The sequence below is a fragment of the Heterodontus francisci genome, chromosome 20, assembly GCF_036365525.1.
Source record: "Heterodontus francisci isolate sHetFra1 chromosome 20, sHetFra1.hap1, whole genome shotgun sequence".
In the NCBI taxonomy this organism is placed as follows: Eukaryota; Metazoa; Chordata; class Chondrichthyes; order Heterodontiformes; family Heterodontidae; genus Heterodontus; species Heterodontus francisci.
This window is the reverse complement of record NC_090390.1, coordinates 7,040,008-7,059,980: the sequence shown is the minus strand read 5'-3', so window position 1 is coordinate 7,059,980 and position 19,973 is coordinate 7,040,008.

The window sequence follows — 19,973 nt, the reverse complement described above, 5'->3', positions numbered from 1 at the left end:
ACAGAGTGTCACAGAGTGTCAGAGAGTGTCAGAGAGTGTCAGAGAGTGTCAGAGAGTTTCAGAGAGTGTCAGATCGTCTCAGAGAGTTTCAGAGAGTTTCAGAGAGTTTCACAGAGTGTCAGAGATTGTCAGAGAGTGTCAGAGGGTGTCAGAGAAAGTCGTAGATTTTCTGAGAGTATCTGTGAGTGTCAGAGAGTATCAGAGAGTTTCACAGTGTGTCACAGAGTGTCAGAGAGTATCAGAGAGTGTCTGAGATTGTCTGAGAGTGTCAGAGACTGTCAGAGAATGTCGGAGAGTTTCTGAGGGTATCTGTGAGTGTCAGAGAGTGTCCGAGAGTTTCCCAGTGCGTCACAGAGTGTCAGAGAGTTTCAGAGAGTGTCAGAGAACGTCGGAGAGTTTCTAAGAGTATCTGTGAGTGTCAGAGAGTGTCAGAGACTGTCAGAGGGTTCAGAGAGTGTCTGAGTGTGTCAGAGAGTTTCACAGTGTGTCACAGAGTGTCAGAGAGTGTCAGAGAGTTTCAGAGAGTGTCAGATCGTGTCAGAGAGTGTCAGAGAGTTTCAGAGAGTGTCACAGACTTTCAGAGAGTTTCAGAGAGTTTCAGAGAGTGTCAGAGAGATTGCAGAGAGTGTCAGAGAGTGTGGGAGAGCTTCAGAGTTTCAGAGAATTTCAGAGAGTTTCAGAGAGCTTCAGAGAGTGTCAGAGAGCGACAGAGAGTTTCAGAGCATTGTCAGAGAGTGTCAGAGCGTTTCAGAGAGTTTCAGAGTGTGTCAGAGAGTGTCTGAGAGTGTCAGAGAGTATCACAGAGTTTCAGAGAGTGTCAGAGAGTGTCAGAGAGTGTCAGAGAGTTTCAGAGTGTTTCAGAGTGTCAGAGAGTGTCAGAGAGGTTCTGAGAGTGTCAGAGAATGTCGGAGAGTTTCTGATAGAATCTGTGAGTGTCAGAGAGTTTCACAGTGTGTCACAGAGTGTCACAGAGTGTCAGAGAGTGTCAGAGAGTGTCAGAGAGTGTCAGAGAGTTTCAGAGAGTGTCAGATCGTGTCAGAGAGTTTCAGAGAGTTTCAGAGAGTTTCACAGAGTGTCAGAGATTGTCAGAGAGTGTCAGAGGGGGTCAGAGAATGTCGGAGATTTTCTGAGAGTATCTGTGAGTGTCAGAGAGTATCAGAGAGTTTCACAGTGTGTCACAGAGTGTCAGAGAGTATCAGAGAGTGTCTGAGATTGTCTGAGAGTGTCAGAGACTGTCAGAGAATGTCGGAGAGTTTCTGAGGGTATCTGTGAGTGTCAGAGAGTGTCCGAGAGTTTCCCAGTGCGTCACAGAGTGTCAGAGAGTTTCAGAGAGTGTCAGAGAACGTCGGAGAGTTTCTAAGAGTATCTGTGAGTGTCAGAGAGTGTCAGAGACTGTCAGAGGGTTCAGAGAGTGTCTGAGTGTGTCAGAGAGTTTCACAGTGTGTCACAGAGTGTCAGAGAGTGTCAGAGAGTTTCAGAGAGTGTCAGATCGTGTCAGAGAGTGTCAGAGAGTTTCAGAGAATGTCACAGACTTTCAGAGAGTTTCAGAGAGTTTCAGAGAGTGTCAGAGAGATTGCAGAGAGTGTCAGAGAGTGTGGGAGAGCTTCAGAGTTTCAGAGAATTTCAGAGAGTTTCAGAGAGCTTCAGAGAGTGTCAGAGAGCGACAGAGAGTTTCAGAGCATTGTCAGAGAGTGTCAGAGCGTTTCAGAGAGTTTCAGAGTGTGTCAGAGAGTGCCTGAGAGTGTCAGAGAGTATCACAGAGTTTCAGAGAGTGTCAGAGAGTGTCAGAGAGTGTCAGAGAGTTTCAGAGTGTTTCAGAGTGTCAGAGAGTGTCAGAGAGGTTCTGAGAGTGTCAGAGAATGTCGGAGAGTTTCTGATAGAATCTGTGAGTGTCAGAGAGTTTCACAGTGTGTCACAGAGTGTCTGAGAGTGTCTGAGAGTGTCAGAGACAGTCACGGAATGTCGGAGAGGTTCTGTGAGTATCTGTGAGTGTCAGAGAGTGTCAGAGAGTTTCACAGTGTGTCACAAATTGTCAGAGAGTTTCAGAGATTGTCAGAGAATGTCGGAGAGTTTCTGAGAGTATCTGTGAGTGTCAGAGAGTGTCAGAGACTGTCAGAGGGTGCAGAGAGTGTCTGAGTGTGTCAGAGAGTTTCACAGTGTGTCACAGAGTGTCAGAGAGTGTCAGAGAGTTTCAGAGAGTGTCAGATCGTGTCAGAGAGTTTCAGAGAGTGTCAGAGAGTTTCAGAGAGTGTCAGAGATTGTATGAGAGTTTCAGAGATTGTCAAAGAGTTTCAGAGAGTGTCAGACAGTGTCAGAGAGATTCAGAGAATGTCAGAGAGTGTCAGAGAGTGTCTGAGAGTTTCAGAGAGTTTCAGAGAATGTCAGAGAGTGTCAGAGAGTGTCAGAGAATGTCGGAGAGTTTCTGAGAGTATCTGTGAGTGTAAGAGAGTGTCAGAGGGTTCTCAGAGTTTCTGAGTGTGTCAGGGAGTGTCACAGAGTGTCAGAGACTGTCAGAGTGTGTCAGAGAGTTTCAGAGAGTTTCACAGAGTGTCAGAGATTGTCAGAGATTGTCAGAGAGTGTCAGAGGGTGTCAGAGAAAGTCGGAGATTTTCTGAGAGTAACTGTGAGTGTCAGAGAGTATCAGAGAGTTTCACAGTGTGTCACAGAGTGTCAGAGAGTGTCAGAGAGTGTCTGAGATTGTCTGAGAGTGTCAGAGACTCTCAGAGAATGTCGGAGAGTTTCTGAGGGTATCTGTGAGTGTCAGAGAGTGTCCGAGAGTTTCCCAGTGTGTCACAGAGTATTAGAGAGTTTCAGAGAGTGTCAGAGAACGTCGGTGAGTTTCTGAGAGTTTCTGAGAGTTTCTGAGTGAGTCAGAAAGTGTCAGAGAGTGTCAGAGTGCTTCAGAGAGTGTCGCAGACTGTCAGAGAGTGTCAGAGAGATTGCAGAGTGTGTCAGAGAGTGTCAGCGAGCTTCAGAGAGTTTCAGAGAGTTTCAGAGAGTTTCAGAGTGCTTCAGAGAGTGTCAGAGAGTGTCAGATAGTGACAGAGAGTTTCAGTGAGTCTCAGAGAGTTTCAGAGAGTTTCAGAGAGTTTCAGAGAGTGTCAGAGATTGTCTGAGAGTTTCAGAGATTGTCAAAGAGTTTCAGAGAGTGTTGGAGAGTGTCAGAGAGTGTCAGAGAGTTTCAGAGAATGTCAGAGAGTGTCAGAGAGTATCAGAGAGTTTCACAGTGTGTCACAGAGTGTCAGAGAGTGTCAGAGAGTGTCTGAGATTGTCTGAGAGTGTCAGAGACTCTCAGAGAATGTCGGAGAGTTTCTGAGGGTATCTGTGAGTGTCAGAGAGTGTCCGAGAGTTTCCCAGTGTGTCACAGAGTATTAGAGAGTTTCAGAGAGTGTCAGAGAACGTCGGTGAGTTTCTGAGAGTTTCTGAGAGTTTCTGAGTGAGTCAGAAAGTGTCAGAGAGTGTCAGAGTGCTTCAGAGAGTGTCGCAGACTGTCAGAGAGTGTCAGAGAGATTGCAGAGTGTGTCAGAGAGTGTCAGAGAGCTTCAGAGAGTTTCAGAGAGTTTCAGAGAGTTTCAGAGTGCTTCAGAGAGTGTCAGAGAGTGTCAGATAGTGACAGAGAGTTTCAGTGAGTCTCAGAGAGTTTCAGAGAGTTTCAGAGAGTTTCAGAGAGTGTCAGAGATTGTCTGAGAGTTTCAGAGATTGTCAAAGAGTTTCAGAGAGTGTTGGAGAGTGTCAGAGAGTGTCAGAGAGTTTCAGAGTGTTTCAGAGTGTCAGAGAGTGTCAGAGAGGTTCTGAGAGTGTCAGAGAATGTCGGAGAGTTTCTGATAGAATCTGTGAGTGTCAGAGAGTTTCACAGTGTGTCACAGAGTGTCACAGAGTGTCAGAGAGTGTCAGAGAGTGTCAGAGAGTGTCAGAGAGTTTCAGAGAGTGTCAGATCGTGTCAGAGAGTTTCAGAGAGTTTCAGAGAGTTTCACAGAGTGTCAGAGATTGTCAGAGAGTGTCAGAGGGTGTCAGAGAAAGTCGGAGATTTTCTGAGAGTATCTGTGAGTGTCAGAGAGTATCAGAGAGTTTCACAGTGTGTCACAGAGTGTCAGAGAGTATCAGAGAGTGTCTGAGATTGTCTGAGAGTGTCAGAGACTGTCAGAGAATGTCGGAGAGTTTCTGAGGGTATCTGTGAGTGTCAGAGAGTGTCCGAGAGTTTCCCAGTGCGTCACAGAGTGTCAGAGAGTTTCAGAGAGTGTCAGAGAACGTCGGAGAGTTTCTTAGAGTATCTGTGAGTGTCAGAGAGTGTCAGAGACTGTCAGAGACTGTCAGAGGGTTCACAGAGTGTCTGAGTGTGTCAGAGAGTTTCACAGTGTGACACAGAGTGTCAGAGAGTGTCAGAGAGTTTCAGAGAGTGTCAGATCGTGTCAGAGAGTGTCAGAGAGCTTCAGAGAGTGTCACAGACTTTCAGAGAGAGTCAGAGAGTGTCAGAGAGTGTCAGAGAGTTTCAGAGAGTGTCAGAGAGATTGCAGAGAGTGTCAGAGAGTGTGGGAGAGCTTCAGAGTTTCAGAGAATTTCAGAGACTTTCAGAGAGCTTCAGAGAGTGTCAGAGAGTGTCAGAGAGCGACTGAGAGTTTCAGAGAATTGTCAGAGAGTGTCAGAGCGTTTCAGAGAGTGTCAGAGAGTTTCAGAGACTGTCACAGACTGTCAGAGAGTGTCAGAGAGTTTCAGAGAGCGTCAGAGAGTTTCAGAGAGTGTCTGAGAGATTGCAGAGAGTGTCAGAGATTGTGGGAGAGCTTCAGAGTTTCAGAGAACTTCAGAGAGCTTCAGAGAATGTCAGAGAGTGTCAGAGAGTGTTTGAGAGTTTCAGAGAGTTTCAAAGAATGTCAGAGAGTGTCAGAGAGTGTCAGAGAATGTCGGAGAGTTTCTGAGAGTATCTGTGTGTGTAAGAGAGTGGCAGAGGGTTCTGAGAGTTTCTGAGTGTGTCAGGGAGTGTCACAGAGTGTCAGAGACTGTCAGAGAGTGTCAGAGAGTTTCAGAGAGTTTCAGAGAATGTCAGAGAGTGTCAGAGAGTGTCTGAGAGTTTCAGAGAGTTTCAGAGAATGTCAGAGAGTGTCAGAGAGTGTCAGAGAATGTCGGAGGGTTTCTGAGAGTATCTGTGTGTGTAAGAGAGTGTCGGAGGGTTCTGAGAGTTTCGAAGTGTGTCAGGGAGTGTCACAGAGTGTCAGAGACTGTCAGAGAGTGTCAGAGAGTTTCAGAGAGTTTCAGAGAGTGTCAGAGAGTTTCAGAGAGTGTCAGAGAGATTGCAGAGAGTGTCAGAGAGTGTGGGAGAGCTTCAGAGTTTCACAGAATTTCAGAGAGTTTCAGAGAGCTTCAGAGAGTGTCAGAGAGTGTCAGAGAGCGACTGAGAGTTTCAGAGAATTGTCAGAGAGTGTCAGAGCGTTTCAGAGAGTGTCAGAGAGTTTCAGAGACTGTCACAGACTGTCAGAGAGTGTCAGAGAGTTTCAGAGAGTGTCAGAGAGTTTCAGAGAGTGTCTGAGAGATTGCAGAGAGTGTCAGAGATTGTGGGAGAGCTTCAGAGTTTCAGAGAACTTCAGAGAGCTTCAGAGAATGTCAGAGAGTGTCAGAGAGTGTTTGAGAGTTTCAGAGAGTTTCAAAGAATGTCAGAGAGTGTCAGAGAGTGTCAGAGAATGTCGGAGAGTTTCTGAGAGTATCTGTGTGTGTAAGAGAGTGGCAGAGGGTTCTGAGAGTTTCTGAGTGTGTCAGGGAGTGTCACAGAGTGTCAGAGACTGTCAGAGAGTGTCAGAGAGTTTCAGAGAGTTTCAGAGAATGTCAGAGAGTGTCAGAGAGTGTCTGAGAGTTTCAGAGAGTTTCAGAGAATGTCAGAGAGTGTCAGAGAGTGTCAGAGAATGTCGGAGGGTTTCTGAGAGTATCTGTGTGTGTAAGAGAGTGTCGGACTGTTCTGAGAGTTTCTGAGTGTGTCAGGGAGTGTCACAGAGTGTCAGAGACTGTAAGAGAGTGTCAGAGAGTTTCAGAGAGATTCACAGAGTGTCAGAGAGTGTCAGAGAGAGTCAGAGGGTGTCAGAGAATGTCGGAGAGTTTCTGAGAGGATCTGTGAGTGTCGGAGAGTGTCAGAGAGCTTCACAGTGTGTCACAGAGTGTCACAGAGTGTCAGAGAGTGTCAGAGAGTGTCAGAGAGTGTCAGAAAGTTTCAGAGAGTGTCAGATAGTGTCAGAGAGTTTCAGAGAGTGTCACAGAGTGTCAGAGAGCTTCAGGGAGTGTCGGAGAGTGTCAGAGAGTTTCAGAGAGTTTCAGAGAATGTCAGAGACTGTCAGAGACTGTCTGAGAGTTTCAGAGAGTTTCAGAGAATGTCAGAGAGTGTCAGAGAGTGTCAGAGAATGTCGGAAAGTTTCTGAGAGTATCTGTGAGTGTAAGAGAGTGTCAGAGGGTTCTGAGAGTTTCTGAGTGTGTCAGGGGGTGTCACAGAGTGTCAGAGACTGTCAGAGAGTGTCAGAGAGTCTCAGAGAGTTTCACCGAGTGTCAGAGAGTGTCAGAGGTTGTCAGAGAATGTCGGAGAGTTTCTGGGAGTATCTGTGAGTGTCAGAGAGTGTCAGAGAGTTCCACAGTGTGTCACAGAGTGTCACAGATTGTCAGAGAGTTTCAGAGAATGTCAGGGAGTGTCAGAAAGTTTCAGAGAGTGTCAGATAGTGTCAGAGAGTTTCAGAGAGTGTCACAACAGAGTGTCAGAGAGTTTCAGAGAGCTTCAGATAGATGTCAGAGAGTGTCAGAGAGTGTCACAGTGTTTCAGAGAGTTTCAGAGAGTGTCAGCGAGTTTCAGAGAGTGTCAGACAATGTCTGAGAGTGTCGGAGAGTGTCAAAGAGTTTCAGAGAGTGTCAGAGAGTTTCAGAGAGTGTCAGAGAGTGTCAAAGAGTTTGAGAGAGTGTCTGAGTGTGTCAGAGAGTGCCAGAGAGTTTCTGAGTGTGTCGGAGAGTGTCAGAGAGTGTCAGAGAGTTTCAGGGAATCTAACAAAGTGTCAGAGAGTGTCAGAGAGTTTCAGAGAGTGTCAGAGAGGGTCAGAGAGTTTCAGAGAGTTTCTGAGATTGTCACAGCGTGTCAGAGAGTGTCAGAGAGATTGCAGAGAGTGTCAGAGCGTGTCAGAGAACTTCAGAGAGTTTCAGAGAGTTTCAGAGAGCTTCAGAGAGTTTCAGAGAGTTTCAGAGATTGTCAAAGAGTTTCAGAGAGTGTCAGAGAGTGTCAGAGAGATTCAGAGAATGTCAGAGAGTGTCAGAGAGTGTCTGAGAGTTTCAGAGAGTTTCAGAGAATGTCAGAGAGTGTCAGAGAGTGTCAGAGAATGTCGGAGAGTTTCTGAGAGTATCTGTGAGTGTAAGAGAGTGTCAGAGGGTTCTGAGAGTTTCTGAGTGTGTCAGGGATTGTCACAGAATGTCAGAGACTGTCAGAGAGTGTCAGAGAGTTTCAGAGAGTTTCACAGAGTGTCAGAGAGTGTCTGAGATTGTCTGAGAGTGTCAGAGACTCTCAGAGAATGTCGGAGAGTTTCTGAGGGTATCTGTGAGTGTCAGAGAGTGTCCGAGAGTTTCCCAGTGTGTCACAGAGTGTCAGAGAGTTTCAGAGAGTGTCAGAGAACGTCGGAGAGTTTCTGAGAGTATCTGTGAGTGTCAGAGTGTGTCAGAGACTGTCAGAGACTGTCAGAGACTGTCAGAGGGTTCAGAGAGTGTCTGAGTGTGTCAGAGAGTTTCACAGTGTGTCACAGAGTGTCAGAGAGTGTCAGAGAGTTTCAGAGAGTGTCAGATCGTGTCAGAGAGTGTCAGAGAGCTTCAGAGAGTGTCACAGACTTTCAGAGAGTGTCAGAGAGTTTCAGAGAGTTTCAGAGAGTGTCAGAGAGTTTCAGAGAGTGTCAGAGAGATTGCAGAGAGTGTCAGAGAGTGTGGGAGAGCTTCAGAGTTTCAGAGAATTTCAGAGAGTTTCAGAGAGCTTCAGAGAGTGGCAGAGAGTGGCAGAGAGCGACAGAGAGTTTCAGAGAATTGTCAGAGAGTGTCAGAGCGTTTCAGAGAGTTTCACAGAGTGTCAGAGAGTGCCAGAGGGTGTCAGAGAATGTCGGAGAGTTTCTGAGAGTATCTGTGAGTGTCAGAGAGTGTCAGAGAGTTTCACAGTGTGTCACAGATTGTCACAGAGTGTCAGAGAGTGTCAGAGAGTGTCAGAGAGTGTCAGAAAGTTTCAGAGAGTGTCAGATAGTGTCAGAGAGTTTCAGAGAGTGTCAGAGAGTGTCAGAGATTTTCAGAGAGCTTCAGAGAGTGTCAGAGAGTGTCAGAGAGTTTCAGAGAGTGTCAGAGAGTTTCAGAGAGTGTCAGACACTGTCTGAGAGTGTCGGCGTGTGTCAAAGAGTTTCAGAGAGTGTCAGAGAGTGTCAGAGAGTGTCAAAGAGTTTCACTGAGTGTCAGAGAGTTTCAGAGAGTTTCTGAGTGTTTCAGAGAGTGCCAGAGAGTTTCTGAGTGTGTCGGAGAGTGTCAGAGAGTTTCAGAGAGTTTCAGAGAGTGTCAGAGATTGTATGAGAGTTTCAGAGATTGTCAAAGAGTTTCAGGGAGTGTCAGAGAGTGTCAGAGAGATTCAGAGAATGTCAGAGAGTGTCAGAGAGTGTCTGAGAGTTTCAGAGAGTTTCAGAGAATGTCAGCGAGTGTCAGAGAGTGTCAGAGAATGTCGGAGAGTTTCTGAGAGTATCTGTGAGTGTAAGAGAGTGTCAGAGGGTTCTGAGAGTTTCTGAGTGTGTCAGGGAGTGTCACAGAGTGTCAAAGACTGTCAGAGAGTGTCAGAGAGTTTCAGAGAGTTTCACAGAGTGTCAGAGATTGTCAGAGAGTGTCAGAGGGTGTCAGAGAAATTCAGAGATTTTCTGAGAGTATCTGTGAGTGTCAGAGGATGTCAGAGAGTTTCATAGTGTGTCACAGAGTGTCAGAGAGTGTCAGAGAGTGTCTGATATTGTCTGAGAGTGTCAGAGACTCTCAGAGAATGTCGGAGAGTTTCTGAGGGTACCTGTGAGTGTCAGAGAGTGTCCGAGAGTTTCCCAGTGTGTCACAGAGTGTCAGAGAGTTTCAGAGAGTGTCAGAGAACGTCGGAGAGTTTCTGAGAGTATCTGTGAGTGTCAGAGTGTGTCAGAGACTGTCAGAGACTGTCAGAGGGTTCAGAGAGTGTCTGAGTGTGTCAGAGAGTTTCACAGTGTGTCACAGAGTGTCAGAGAGTGTCAGAGAGTTTCAGAGAGTGTCAGATCGTGTCAGAGAGTGTCAGAGAGCTTCAGAGAGTGTCACAGACTTTCAGAGAGTGTCAGAGAGTTTCAGAGAGTGTCAGAGAGTTTCAGAGAGTGTCAGAGAGATTGCAGAGAGTGTCAGAGAGTGTGGGAGAGCTTCAGAGTTTCAGAGAATTTCAGAGAGTTTCAGAGAGCTTCAGAGAGTGTCAGAGAGTGTCAGAGAGCGACAGAGAGTTTCAGAGAATTGTCAGAGAGTGTCAGAGCGTTTCAGAGAGTTTCACAGAGTGTCAGAGAGTGTCAGAGGGTGTCAGAGAATGTCGGAGAGTTTCTGAGAGTATCTGTGAGTGTCAGAGAGTGTCAGAGAGTTTCACAGTGTGTCAGAGATTGTCACAGAGTGTCAGAGAGTGTCAGAGAGTGTCAGAGAGTGTCAGAAAGTTTCAGAGAGTGTCAGATAGTGTCAGAGAGTTTCAGAGAGTGTCAGAGAGTGTCAGAGATTTTCAGAGAGCTTCAGAGAGTGTCAGAGAGTGTCAGAGAGTTTCAGAGAGTGTCAGAGAGTTTCAGAGAGTGTCAGACACTGTCTGAGAGTGTCGGAGTGTGTCAAAGAGTTTCAGAGAGTGTCAGAGAGTTTCAGAGAGTGTCAGAGAGTGTCAAAGAGTTTCAGTGAGTGTCAGAGAGTTTCAGAGAGTTTCTGAGTGTGTCAGAGAGTGCCAGAGAGTTTCTGAGTGTGTTGGAGAGTGTCAGAGAGTGTCAGAGTGTTTCAGGGAGTCTAACAAAGTGTCAGAGAGTGTCAGAGAGTGTCAGAGAGTGTCAGAGAGGTTCAGAGAGGTTCAGAGAGTTTCTGAGATTGTCACAGCGTGTCAGAGAGTGTCAGAGAGATTGCAGAGAGTGTCAGAGCGTGTCAGAGAACTTCAGAGAGTTTCAGAGAGTTTCGGAGAGTTTCAGAGAGCTTCAGAGAGTTTCAGAGAGTTTCAGAGAGTGTCAGAGATTGTATGAGAGTTTCAGAGATTGTCAAAGAGTTTCAGAGAGTGTCAGAGAGTGTCAGAGAGATTCAGAGAATGTCAGAGAGTGTCAGAGAGTGTCTGAGAGTTTCAGAGAGTTTCAGAGAATGTCAGCGAGTGTCAGAGAGTGTCAGAGAATGTCGGAGAGTTTCTGAGAGTATCTGTGAGTGTAAGAGAGTGTCAGAGGGTTCTGAGAGTTTCTGAGTGTGTCAGGGAGTGTCAGGGAGTGTCACAGAGTGTCAGAGACTGTCAGAGAGTGTCAGAGAGTTTCAGAGAGTTTCACAGAGTGTCAGAGATTGTCAGAGAGTGTCAGAGGGTGTCAGAGAAATTCGGAGATTTTCTGAGAGTATCTGTGAGTGTCAGAGGATGTCAGAGAGTTTCACAGTGTGTCACAGAGTGTCAGAGAGTGTCAGAGAGTGTCTGATATTGTCTGAGAGTGTCAGAGACTCTCAGAGAATGTCGGAGAGTTTCTGAGGGTACCTGTGAGTGTCAGAGAGTGTCCGAGAGTTTCCCAGTGTGTCAAAGAGTGTCAGAGAGTTTCAGAGAGTGTGAGAGAACGTCGGAGAGTTTCTGAGAGTATCTGTGAGTGTCAGAGAGTGTCAGAGACTGTCAGAGACTGTCAGAGGGTTCAGAGAGTGTCTGAGTGTGTCAGAGAGTTTCACAGTGTGTCACAGAGTGTCAGAGAGTGTCAGAGAGTTTCAGAGAGTGTCAGATCGTGTCAGAGAGTGTCAGAGAGTGTCAGAGAGCCTCAGAGAGTGTCACAGACTTTCAGAGAGTGTCAGAGAGTTTTAGAGAGTGTCAGAGAGTTTCAGAGAGTGTCAGAGAGATTGCAGAGAGTGTCAGAGAGTGTGGGAGAGCTTCAGAGTTTCAGAGAATTTCAGAGAGTTTCAGAGAGCTTCAGAGAGTGTCAGAGAGTGTCAGAGAGTGTCAGGGCGTTTCAGAGAGTTTCAGAGTGTGTCAGAGAGTTTCTGAGAGTGTCAGAGAGTATCACAGAGTTTCAGAGAGTGTCCGAGAGTGTCAGAGAGTTTCAGAGTGTTTCAGAGAGTGTCAGAGAGGTTCTGAGAGTGTCAGAGAATGTCGGAGAGTTTCTGATAGTATCTGTGAGTGTCAGAGAGTTTCACAGTGTGTCACAGAGTGTCAGAGAATGTCAGAGAGCGTCTGAGAGTGTCTGAGAGTGTCAGAGACTGTCAGAGAATGTCGGAGAGTGTCAAAGAGTATCTGTGAGTGTCAGAGAGTGTCAGAGAGTTTCACAGTGTGTCACAGATTGTCAGAGAGTTTCAGAGAGTGTCAGAGAATGTCGGAGAGTTTCTGAGAGTATCTGTGAGTGTCACAGACTGTCAGAGGGTGCAGAGAGTGTCTGAGTGTGTCAGAGAGTTTCACAGCGTGTCACAGAGTGTCAGAGAGTTTCAGAGAGTGTCAGATCGTGTCAGAGAGTGTCAGAGAGTTTCAGAGAGTGTCACAGACTGTCAGAGAGAGTCAGAGAGTTTCAGAGAGCGTCAGAGAGTTTCAGAGAGTGTCAGAGAGTGTCAGAAAGTTTCAGAGAGTGTCAGATAGTGTCAGAGAGTTTCAGAGAGTGTCACAGAGTGTCAGAGAGCTTCAGAGAGTTTCAGAGAGTGTCAGATCGTGTCAGAGAGTGTCAGAGAGTTTCAGAGAGTGTCACAGACTGTCAGAGAGAGTCAGAGAGTTTCAGAGAGTGTCAGAGAGTTTCAGAGAGTTTCAGAGAGTGTCGGATAGTGTCAGAGAGTGTCAGAGCGTTTCAGAGAGAGTCGGAGAGTTTCAGAGAGTGTCTGAGCGTGTCAGAGATTGCCAGTGAGTTTCTGAGAGTTTCTGAGAGTTTCTGAGTGTGTCAGGAAGTGTCAGAGAGTGTCAGAGTGTTTCAGAGAGTGTCGCAGACTGTCAGAGAGTGTCAGAGATTGTATGAGAGTTTCAGAGATTGTCAAAGAGTTTCAGAGAGTGTCAGAGAGTTTCACAGAGTGTCAGAGACTGTCAGAGAGTGTCAGAGAGTTTCAGAGAGTTTCACAGAGTGTCAGAGATTGTCAGAGAGTGTCAGAGGGTGTCAGAGAAATTCGGAGATTTTCTGAGAGTATCTGTGAGTGTCAGAGGATGTCAGAGAGTTTCACAGTGTGTCACAGAGTGTCAGAGAGTGTCAGAGAGTGTCTGATATTGTCTGAGAGTGTCAGAGACTCTCAGAGAATGTCGGAGAGTTTCTGAGGGTACCTGTGAGTGTCAGAGAGTGTCCGAGAGTTTCCCAGTGTGTCACAGAGTTTCAGAGAGCTTCAGAGAGTGTCAGAGAGTGTCAGAGAGTGTCAGGGCGTTTCAGAGAGTTTCAGAGTGTGTCAGAGAGTTTCTGAAAGTGTCAGAGAGTATCACAGAGTTTCAGAGAGTGTCCGAGAGTGTCAGAGAGTTTCAGAGTGTTTCAGAGAGTGTCAGAGAGGTTCTGAGAGTGTCAGAGAATGTCGGAGAGTTTCTGATAGTATCTGTGAGTGTCAGAGAGTTTCACAGTGTGTCACAGAGTGTCAGAGAATGTCAGAGAGCGTCTGAGAGTGTCTGAGAGTGTCAGAGACTGTCAGAGAATGTCGGAGAGTGTCAAAGAGTATCTGTGAGTGTCAGAGAGTGTCAGAGAGTTTCACAGTGTGTCACAGATTGTCAGAGAGTTTCAGAGAGTGTCAGAGAATGTCGGAGAGTTTCTGAGAGTATCTGTGAGTGTCACAGACTGTCAGAGGGTGCAGAGAGTGTCTGAGTGTGTCAGAGAGTTTCACAGCGTGTCACAGAGTGTCAGAGAGTTTCAGAGAGTGTCAGATCGTGTCAGAGAGTGTCAGAGAGTTTCAGAGAGTGTCACAGACTGTCAGAGAGAGTCAGAGAGTTTCAGAGAGCGTCAGAGAGTTTCAGAGAGTGTCAGAGAGTGTCAGAAAGTTTCAGAGAGTGTCAGATAGTGTCAGAGAGTTTCAGAGAGTGTCACAGAGTGTCAGAGAGCTTCAGAGAGTTTCAGAGAGTGTCAGATCGTGTCAGAGAGTGTCAGAGAGTTTCAGAGAGTGTCACAGACTGTCAGAGAGAGTCAGAGAGTTTCAGAGAGTGTCAGAGAGTTTCAGAGAGTTTCAGAGAGTGTCGGATAGTGTCAGAGAGTGTCAGAGCGTTTCAGAGAGAGTCGGAGAGTTTCAGAGAGTGTCTGAGCGTGTCAGAGATTGCCAGTGAGTTTCTGAGAGTTTCTGAGAGTTTCTGAGTGTGTCAGGAAGTGTCAGAGAGTGTCAGAGTGTTTCAGAGAGTGTCGCAGACTGTCAGAGAGTGTCAGAGATTGTATGAGAGTTTCAGAGATTGTCAAAGAGTTTCAGAGAGTGTCAGAGAGTTTCACAGAGTGTCAGAGACTGTCAGAGAGTGTCAGAGAGTTTCAGAGAGTTTCACAGAGTGTCAGAGATTGTCAGAGAGTGTCAGAGGGTGTCAGAGAAATTCGGAGATTTTCTGAGAGTATCTGTGAGTGTCAGAGGATGTCAGAGAGTGTCACAGTGTGTCACAGAGTGTCAGAGAGTGTCAGAGAGTGTCTGATATTGTCTGAGAGTGTCAGAGACTCTCAGAGAATGTCGGAGAGTTTCTGAGGGTACCTGTGAGTGTCAGAGAGTGTCCGAGAGTTTCCCAGTGTGTCACAGAGTGTCAGAGAGTTTCAGAGAGTGTGAGAGAACGTCGGAGAGATTCTGAGAGTATCTGTGAGTGTCAGAGAGTGTCAGAGACTGTCAGAGACTGTCAGAGGGTTCAGAGAGTGTCTGAGTGTGTCAGAGAGTTTCACAGTGTGTCACAGAGTGTCAGAGAGTGTCAGAGAGTTTCAGAGAGTGTCAGATCGTGTCAGAGAGTGTCAGAGAGTGTCAGAGAGCCTCAGAGAGTGTCACAGACTTTCAGAGAGTGTCAGAGAGTTTTAGAGAGTGTCAGAGAGTTTCAGTGAGTGTCAGAGAGATTGCAGAGAGTGTCAGAGAGTGTGGGAGAGCTTCAGAGTTTCAGAGAATTTCAGAGAGTTTCAGAGAGCTTCAGAGAGTGTCAGAGAGTGTCAGAGAGTGTCAGGGCGTTTCAGAGAGTTTCAGAGTGTGTCAGAGAGTTTCTGAGAGTGTCAGAGAGTATCACAGAGTTTCAGAGAGTGTCCGAGAGTGTCAGAGAGTTTCAGAGTGTTTCAGAGAGTGTCAGAGAGGTTCTGAGAGTGTCAGAGAATGTCGGAGAGTTTCTGATAGTATCTGTGAGTGTCAGAGAGTTTCACAGTGTGTCACAGAGTGTCAGAGAATGTCAGAGAGCGTCTGAGAGTGTCTGAGAGTGTCAGAGACTGTCAGAGAATGTCGGAGAGTGTCAAAGAGTATCTGTGAGTGTCAGAGAGTGTCAGAGAGTTTCACAGTGTGTCACAGATTGTCAGAGAGTTTCAGAGAGTGTCAGAGAATGTCGGAGAGTTTCTGAGAGTATCTGTGAGTGTCAGAGACTGTCAGAGGGTGCAGAGAGTGTCTGAGTGTGTCAGAGAGTTTCACAGTGTGTCACAGAGTGTCAGAGAGTTTCAGAGAGTGTCAGATCGTGTCAGAGAGTGTCAGAGAGTTTCAGAGAGTGTCACAGACTGTCAGAGAGAGTCAGAGAGTTTCAGAGAGCGTCAGAGAGTTTCAGAGAGTGTCAGAGAGTGTCAGAAAGTTTCAGAGAGTGTCAGATAGTGTCAGAGAGTTTCAGAGAGTGTCACAGAGTGTCAGAGAGCTTCAGAGAGTTTCAGAGAGTGTCAGATCGTGTCAGAGAGTGTCAGAGAGTTTCAGAGAGTGTCACAGACTGTCAGAGAGAGTCGGAGAGTTTCAGAGAGTGTCAGAGAGTTTCAGAGAGTTTCAGAGAGTGTCGGATAGTGTCAGAGAGTGTCAGAGCGTTTCAGAGAGAGTCAGAGAGTTTCAGAGAGTGTCTGAGCGTGTCAGAGATTGCCAGTGAGTTTCTGAGAGTTTCTGAGAGTTTCTGAGTGTGTCAGGAAGTGTCAGAGAGTGTCAGAGTGTTTCAGAGAGTGTCGCAGACTGTCAGAGAGTGTCAGAGATTGTATGAGAGTTTCAGAGATTGTCAAAGAGTTTCAGAGAGTGTCAGAGAGTGTCAGAGAGATTCAGAGAATGTCAGAGAGTGTCAGAGAGTGTCTGAGAGTTTCAGAGAGTTTCAGAGAATGTCAGAGAGTGTCAGAGAATGTCGGAGAGTTTCTGAGAGTATCTGTGAGTGTAAGAGAGTGTCAGAGGGTTCTGAGAGTTTCTGAGTGTGTCAGGGAGTGTCACAGAGTGTCAGAGACTGTCAGAGAGTGTCAGAGAGTTTCAGAGAGTTTCACAGAGTGTCAGAGATTGTCAGAGAGTGTCAGAGGGTGTCAGAGAAAGTCGGAGATTTTCTGAGAGTAACTGTGAGTGTCAGAGAATGTCCGAGAGTTTCACAGTGTGTCACAGAGTGTCAGAGAGTGTCAGAGAGTGTCTGAGATTGTCTGAGAGTGTCAGAGACTCTCAGAGAATGTCGGAGAGTTTCTGAGGGTATCTGTGAGTGTCAGAGAGTGTCCGAGAGTTTCCCAGTGTGTCACAGAGTGTCAGAGCGTTTCAGAGAGTGTCAGAGAACGTCGGAGAGTTTCTGAGAGTATCTGTGAGTGTCAGAGAGTGTCAGAGACTGTCAGAGACTGTCAGAGGGATCAGAGAGTGTCTGAGTGTGTCAAAGAGTTTCACAATGTGTCACAGAGTGTCAGAGAGTGTCAGAGAGTTTCAGAGAGTGTCAGATCGTGTCAGAGAGTGTCAGAGAGCTTCAGAGAGTGTCACAGACTTTCAGAGAGTGTCAGAGAGTTTCAGAGAGTGTCAGAGAGCTTCAGAGAGTGTCAGAGAGATTGCAGAGAGTGTCAGAGAGTGTGGGAGAGCTTCAGAGTTTCAGTGAATTTCAGAGAGTTTCAGAGAGCTTCAGAGAGTGTCAGAGAGTGTCAGAGAGTGTCAGAGCGTTTCAGAGAGTTTCAGAGTGTGTCAGAGAGTGTCTGAGAGTGTCAGAGAGTATCACAGAGTTTCAGAGAGTTTCAGAGAGTGTCAGAGAGTTTCAGAGTGTTTCAGAGAGTGTCAGAGAGTGTCAGAGAGGTTCTGAGAGTGTCAGAGAATGTCGGAGAGTTTCTGATAGTATCTGTGAGTGTCAGAGAGTTTCACAGTGTGTCACAATGTGTCAGAGAGTGTCAGAGAGTGTCTGAAAGTGTCTGAGAGTGTCAGAGACTGTCAGACAATGTCGGAGAGTGTCAAAGAGTATCTGTGAGTGTCAGAGAGTGTCAGAGAGTTTCACAGTGTGTCACAGATTGTCAGAGAGTTTCAGAGAGTGTCAGAGAATGTCGGAGAGTTTCTGAGAGTATCTGTGAGTGTCACAGAGTGTCAGAGACTGTCAGAGGGTGCAGAGAGTGTCTGAGTGTGTCAGAGAGTTTCACAGTGTGTCACAGAGTGTCAGAGAGTGTCAGAGAGTTTCAGAGAGTGTCAGATCGTGTCAGAGAGTGTCAGAGAGTTTCAGAGAGTGTCACAGACTGTCAGAGAGCGTCAGAGAGTTTCAGAGAGTGTCAGAGAGTTTCAGAGAGTTTCAGAGAGTGTCAGAGAGTGTAAGAAAGTTTCAGAGAGTGTCAGATAGTGTCGGAGAGTTTCAGAGAGTTTCAGAGAGTGTCACAGACTGTCAGAGAGTGTCAGAGAGTTTCAGAGAGTGTCAGAGATTTTCAGAGAGTTTCAGAGAGTGTCAGAGAGTGTCAGAAAGTTTCAGAGAGTGTCAGATAGTGTCAGAGAGTTTCAGAGAGTGTCACATAGTGTCAGAGAGTTTCAGAGAGCTTCAGAGAGTGTCAGAGAGTGTCAGAGAGTGTCAGAGAATGTCGGAGAGTTTCTGAGAGTATCTGTGAGTGTCAGAGAGTGTCAGAGACTGTCAGAGGGTGCAGAGAGTGTCTGAGTGTGTCAGAGAGTTTCACAGTGTGTCACAGAGTGTCAGAGAGTGTCAGAGAGTTTCAGAGAGTGTCAGATCGTGTCAGAGAGTGCCAGAGAGTTTCAGAGAGTGTCACAGACTGTCAGAGAGCGTCAGAGAGTTTCAGAGAGTGTCAGAGAGTTTCAGAGAGTTTCAGAGAGTGTCAGAGAGTGTAAGAAAGTTTCAGAGAGTGTCAGATAGTGTCGGAGAGTTTCAGAGAGTTTCAGAGAGTGTCACAGACTGTCAGAGAGTGTCAGAGAGTTTCAGAGAGTGTCAGAGATTTTCAGAGAGTTTCAGAGAGTGTCAGAGAGTGTCAGAAAGTTTCAGAGAGTGTCAGATAGTGTCAGAGAGTTTCAGAGAGTGTCACAGAGTGTCAGAGAGTTTCAGAGAGCTTCAGAGAGTGTCAGAGAGTGTCAGAGAGTGTCACAGAGTGTCAGAGAGGTTCTGAGAGTGTCAGAGAATGTCGGAGAGTTTCTGATAGTATCTGTGAGTGTCAGAGAGTTTCACAGTGTGTCACAGTGTGTCAGAGAGTGTCAGAGAGTGTCTGAGAGTGTCTGAGAGTGTCAGAGACTGTCAGACAATGTCGGAGAGTGTCAAAGAGTATCTGTGAGTGTCAGAGAGTGTCAGAGAGTTTCACAGTGTGTCACAGATTGTCAGAGAGTTTCAGAGAGTGTCAGAGAATGTCGGAGAGTTTCTGAGAGTATCTGTGAGTGTCACAGAGTGTCAGAGACTGTCAGAGGGTGCAGAGAGTGTCTGAGTGTGTCAGAGAGTTTCACAGTGTGTCACAGAGTGTCAGAGAGTGTCAGAGAGTTTCAGAGAGTGTCAGATCGTGTCAGAGAGTGTCAGAGAGTTTCAGAGAGTGTCACAGACTGTCAGAGAGCGTCAGAGAGTTTCAGAGAGTGTCAGAGAGTTTCAGAGAGTTTCAGAGAGTGTCAGAGAGTGTAAGAAAGTTTCAGAGAGTGTCAGATAGTGTCGGAGAGTTATAGAGAGTTTCAGAGAGTGTCACAGACTGTCAGAGAGTGTCAGAGAGTTTCAGAGAGTGTCAGAGAGTTTCAGAGAGTTTCAGAGAGTGTCAGAGAGTGTCAGAAAGTTTCAGAGAGTGTCAGATAGTGTCAGAGAGTTTCAGAGAGTGTCACAGAGTGTCAGAGAGTTTCAGAGAGCTTCAGAGAGTGTCAGAGAGTGTCAGAGAGTGTCACAGAGTGTCAGAGAGCTTCAGAGAGTTTCAGAGAGTGTCGGATAGTGTCAGAGAGTGTCAGAGAGTTTCAGAGAGAGTCGGAGAGTTTCAGAGAGTGTCTGAGCGTGTCAGAGATTGCCAGTGAGTTTCTGAGAGTTTCTGAGAGTTTCTGAGTGTGTCAGGAAGTGTCAGAGAGTGTCAGAGTGTTTCTGAGAGTGTCGCAGACGGTCAGAGAGTGTCAGAGAGATTGCAGAGTGTGTCAGAGAGTGTCAGAGAGCTTCAGAGAGTTTCAGAGAGTTTCAGAGAGTTTCAGAGTGCTTCAGAGCGTGTTAGAGAGTGTCAGATAGTGACAGAGAGTTTCAGTGAGTCTTAGAGAGTTTCAGAGAGTTACAGAAAGTTTCAGAGAGTGTCAGATATTGTCTGAGAGCTTCAGAGATTGTCAAAGAGTTTCAGAGAGTGTCAGAGAGTGTCAGAGAGTTTCAGAGAGTTTCAGAGAGTGTCAGAGAGTGTCAGAGAGTGTCACAGAGTGTCAGAGAGGTTCTGAGAGTGTCAGAGAATGTCGGAGAGTTTCTGATAGTATCTGTGAGTGTCAGAGAGTTTCACAGTGTGTCACAGTGTGTCAGAGAGTGTCAGAGAGTGTCTGAGAGTGTCTGAGAGTGTCAGAGACTGTCAGACAATGTCGGAGAGTGTCAAAGAGTATCTGTGAGTGTCAGAGAGTGTCAGAGAGTTTCACAGTGTGTCACAGATTGTCAGAGAGTTTCAGAGAGTGTCAGAGAATGTCGGAGAGTTTCTGAGAGTATCTGTGAGTGTCACAGAGTGTCAGAGACTGTCAGAGGGTGCAGAGAGTGTCTGAGTGTGTCAGAGAGTTTCACAGTGTGTCACAGAGTGTCAGAGAGTGTCAGAGAGTTTCAGAGAGTGTCAGATCGTGTCAGAGAGTGTCAGAGAGTTTCAGAGAGTGTCACAGACTGTCAGAGAGCGTCAGAGAGTTTCAGAGAGTGTCAGAGAGTTTCAGAGAGTTTCAGAGAGTGTCAGAGAGTGTAAGAAAGTTTCAGAGAGTGTCAGATAGTGTCGGAGAGTTTCAGAGAGTTTCAGAGAGTGTCACAGACTGTCAGAGAGTGTCAGAGAGTTTCAGAGAGTGTCAGAGAGTTTCAGAGAGTTTCAGAGAGTGTCAGAGAGTGTCAGAAAGTTTCAGAGAGTGTCAGATAGTGTCAGAGAGTTTCAGAGAGTGTCACAGAGTGTCAGAGAGTTTCAGAGAGCTTCAGAGAGTGTCAGAGAGTGTCAGAGAGTGTCACAGAGTGTCAGAGAGCTTCAGAGAGTTTCAGAGAGTGTCGGATAGTGTCAGAGAGGGTCAGAGAGTTTCAGAGAGAGTCGGAGAGTTTCAGAGAGTGTCTGAGCGTGACAGAGATTGCCAGTGAGTTTCTGAGAGTTTCTGAGAGTTTCTGAGTGTGTCAGGAAGTGTCAGAGAGTGTCAGAGTGTTTCTGAGAGTGTCGCAGACGGTCAGAGAGTGTCAGAGAGATTGCAGAGTGTGTCAGAGAGTGTCAGAGAGCTTCAGAGAGTTTCAGAGAGTTTCAGAGAGTTTCAGAGTGCTTCAGAGCGTGTTAGAGAGTGTCAGATAGTGACAGAGAGTTTCAGTGAGTCTT